The sequence below is a fragment of the Drosophila willistoni genome, unplaced genomic scaffold (genome assembly GCF_018902025.1).
Source record: "Drosophila willistoni isolate 14030-0811.24 unplaced genomic scaffold, UCI_dwil_1.1 Seg344, whole genome shotgun sequence".
Taxonomy (NCBI): Eukaryota; Metazoa; Arthropoda; class Insecta; order Diptera; family Drosophilidae; genus Drosophila; species Drosophila willistoni.
This window is the reverse complement of record NW_025814294.1, coordinates 34,609-38,488: the sequence shown is the minus strand read 5'-3', so window position 1 is coordinate 38,488 and position 3,880 is coordinate 34,609. Positions and strand designations below refer to the sequence as shown.

At 38.5% G+C, this 3,880-nt stretch overlaps 1 long non-coding RNA gene across 1 annotated transcript; it reads right to left on the bottom strand.

Annotated features, from left to right (window-relative positions):
• Nucleotides 1-3,335: 3,335 nt before the first annotated feature.
• LOC124461320 lies at nucleotides 3,336-3,667 on the bottom strand. The gene is made up of 2 exons (XR_006955016.1): nucleotides 3,428-3,667; nucleotides 3,336-3,372 (listed from the first exon to the last, which is right to left on the bottom strand). It is a non-coding gene; the product is annotated as an uncharacterized LOC124461320 (long non-coding RNA).
• Nucleotides 3,668-3,880: the final 213 nt, after the last annotated feature.

Here is a 3,880-nt window from a genome sequence, read left to right as displayed (position 1 = left end):
AAGTTTATTACAGTTTTCATTATTTTCATTTGCTTAATTCATAACTTTTAGTCATTTTCTTTACCTATCCAATGTTTTATTGTGGCTACTCCAAACACCTTGATAAGGGTTACGACTGAGCTGAAACCTTCCACATCCTTAATTAAAAATCGGTCATTTTTGAGAACCTTGTCTATCACATAAGGCCTTTGTGTTTTGGAATGAGCTTTTCGACGCTCCTATAGTTGAATCGAAATTCTTCACCATAATATATCCCCTGCCTTGTATCCTGTGGGTGCTACCCTTTTGCTATTATACTGCTGTTCATTGTACTTCTGGCTTTGCTTCTGATGTATTTCCCATCCTTTCTGATTGTATCCAAATTTTTTTGATCATTCACTATTCCTAACTGCTCTAGTCTTCTCTTAACTCATCTGCGACTTTGCCTTTTGCTCTACTCCAAAGAGCATTTTGCTCGGCAACTGCTTAATGCTCCTATGAAGTGTGTTATTTAAACAATGTTCAACATTCTCACTATCAAATCCCAATATATACCCTTCTCTGGTTCGATAATTTAGCAAGCATAGGTCCAGTGTACGATTTACCCTCTCAATTTGGCATTAGATTGAGGGAACTGTGGCAATCTTAATGTGCTTAACGTTATCTGAGTTACAAACATCTCGAACTCTGATGAGGTGAAACTGCTTCCTCTATCCGATACTATGGCAAAGGGTCGACTGTAGGCCCTAAAATAGTCTTTAAGAGCTAGCACCGCTTCTTTAGTATTCGTCGTCTTTGTTGGATATAGTCTGACGAATTTCGTAAACCATCAATAATAACAAACAAGTGCTTTTTGCTTCTGCCTGATGCTATAGGACCACAATGATCAATGTGAATTAGCTCAAAGGGCGATTCCTTTAGGAATACTGTGCAACATTCCTTCCTCTTTTCCAGACTTTGGAGAATACGCAACACACTTTAAGCAATTGCTAATGTGTTTCACAACTTTCTCCTTAATGTTAGGAAACCAATACGCTTTCGAAATGGCATCCATTACTTTATCTCTGCGATATGACCTAGTTCGTTATGATACTTGAAAAGGATTGACTCTTCCATTTCACTCGGTACACAAAACAACAACCTCCCGTCATTGGTTTTCCTGTAATTATTCCGTTTCTCATTTCAAATAATTTATCCTCAGAAAATTCCAACTTTCTTTTTATTGTCTGCAACTTCTCGTCCCTGTTCTGGCATATAACAAGATTGTCTTCAAACTATTTGTATCTACAACAAGTATGTTCGTACATCTACTAAGCGCATCTACATGTTGCATCTGTTTACCTGCCTGTGCACTACTTCATAATCATAATTCTGTAGCTCAAGAGCCCATCTCGCAATTCTTGGGTTTAATTCAATTCGATTGAGAGTGAGAGTCAGTGGATTACAATCTGTAAGTACTTTAAAATATCTTCCCTGTAATACACTCTGAACCTGCGGACTGCATATACTATTGCCAAGGTCTCTAATTCGAACTGTGGTACTTTGATTCTACATCAGACGTCCGTTTTGAGTAATAAAAACAGGGTGCAGTTTTTTGTCTTCTTTCCTTTGCATTAACATTGCCCCAAAGCTAACGCGCTCGCATCACAATGCAGCTCTACTTCGTCCTTGTGGTTATATATTGCCAACACGGCGATTCTACTAATTTATCTTTGAGCAACGAAAAACAATTAGCTCTTCCTTTCCAAATTTAAACACCCTATCTTTCTTCAATAGGTCATAGAGTGGTTTTGCAATTAACGAAAAATTCTAATAAAACGACGAAAATAAGAAGCCAATCCCAAGAAACTTCTTACTGTGTGAACATTTGTTGGTATGGGAAAGTTCTTAACCGCCTCTAGGCCTTGTCATCGGCTCTAATTCCCTCCTCCGATATGATAAATCCCAAGTATCTAATGCTGGACTGAAAAACTCACACTTATCTATACGCAATTCCAGCTTGTTTCTGATTATCCTTCTAAAAACTTCTTTCAGTATATCCAGGTGCTCTTCGGCAGTTCTACTGGCCACCATGATATCGTCTTGATACACTATTACTTTATTATCTCTAATCATATCTGTAAAAATTTTGTTAACAAATCTTTGAAACACTGATGAGGAGTTTTTCAGACCCATTGGCATCCTGAGGAACTCAAACTGGCCTAACGGAGTGACGAAAGATGTATATTTAACTGAGTTTTCCTCCATGAACACGTGAAAATAGCCATCTTTTAGATCCAATTTAGAAAAAAATCGTTTGTCGCCAAGCTTGTCTAATAAATCGTCTATCAGAGGTATAGGGTAGTTATCTTTAACCAAAACTTTGTTCAATTTCTAAAGTCAATGCACAACCTTAGCTCGCCAGCTTTTTTAGGCACTAACACAATGGGTGATGCATACTCCGACTCACTAGGGCGAATGATCTTCTTCTCCAAGTACCCGTCTAACATCGCCTGCAATTTCCCTTTCTCAGAATATGACAATCTTCTAGGCGCACAACTGAATGCCTTCGACCCTTCCACGTTGAGCTTCATTTCACATTTTACATCAGGCAATTCAGGCCTTTGTGCTACCAAATATGATCTCTCAAACAATTGCTCAAACCTTTCCCGGATTTTAAAATCTAATCTTTCACCTATTTTGCAATCAACTCCAGTGTTGAAACACTCGATATTTAATAATTCAAATTCTACTTCGCTTAGAGACTGGACATCAGCAGTTTCTTTTCTCTCAATAACAGCTTCATTCCTACTTTTCGTAACCATTTTGCTTCTATCTCCATTCTCTGTTTCACTAACAATCTTGCTATCAATTTCATTCACCATTTCGCTAACAATCTCGCTATCATCCCTCTTAACTATTTCACTAACAATTTCCTCGTCTTCCCCTTTGGGGTTACATTCTTTCGTGACTATTCTATTCTTACAATTTTTTGTTTTAACTATTTCATCAACTGTTCTCACAACATTTACATTTCTAGCTATTTGCAAATCTGTATGGCATGTCTGCAATGACAAGGACTCAAACTCCGACCGCTCTCCAAGTTCATTTTCGCCTTCTTTCCTTTCAATCGTAACCATTTTCAAGGCATTTAAGTCTAACTTAATATTACAAGCTTTCATAAAATCTCTTCCCAAAATTACTTCATGGCTCATAGACTCATTATCGACTACTATTAAATGAAAGAATACTTTTATTGAATTTTGAAAACAAAACATTTGATTTTTCCATATGACAAAAGTGGACTCTTATTTAATCCATAATATTTATGATTAAGTGAAATTAAATGTATCTTTTCTGGTAAACATGAGATTTTAATAAGTGAAACATCACTGCCTGAGTCTATGAAGCATGCTGTAATCAAGTAAGGATTAGTTGGTGTTTTAAAATATATCTTAACAAATCTTACGTCGTCGCATCCTTTAGCCAGCTTCTCCTTATTAAGTGGACACTTAGCCACCCAATGATCCAAGGCACCGCATCCGAAACAGGACCCTGGCACTCTGTCGGGTTTCTTACAGTCCTTGCTCATGTGGCCCTTCGAGTTGCAGTTGTAGCAACGGAAACCTTCTTTGGAACGTCTGCCCGTAGCGGCCACCTTTGTAGTTTCTCTTGCTGCTCGCTGTACCGGTAGCTGAATGCCTGAAAATGCACGGCGCAATTCTGCAATGCATTTGAATCCTTGAATCTGCGTTGAATGCGGAGTCCCTCCACAGGAATCCCTTCAATGGCTTTGTCTACTCGCTCCTCTTCGCTGATGCAGATAGCATCTGACAGCCTGGCCTTCTCATCGATGTAACTGACGAAACTCTCATTGGCGCTCCAAATTCGAGACTCGAATAAGCGCCTGGCATCTGCTTGA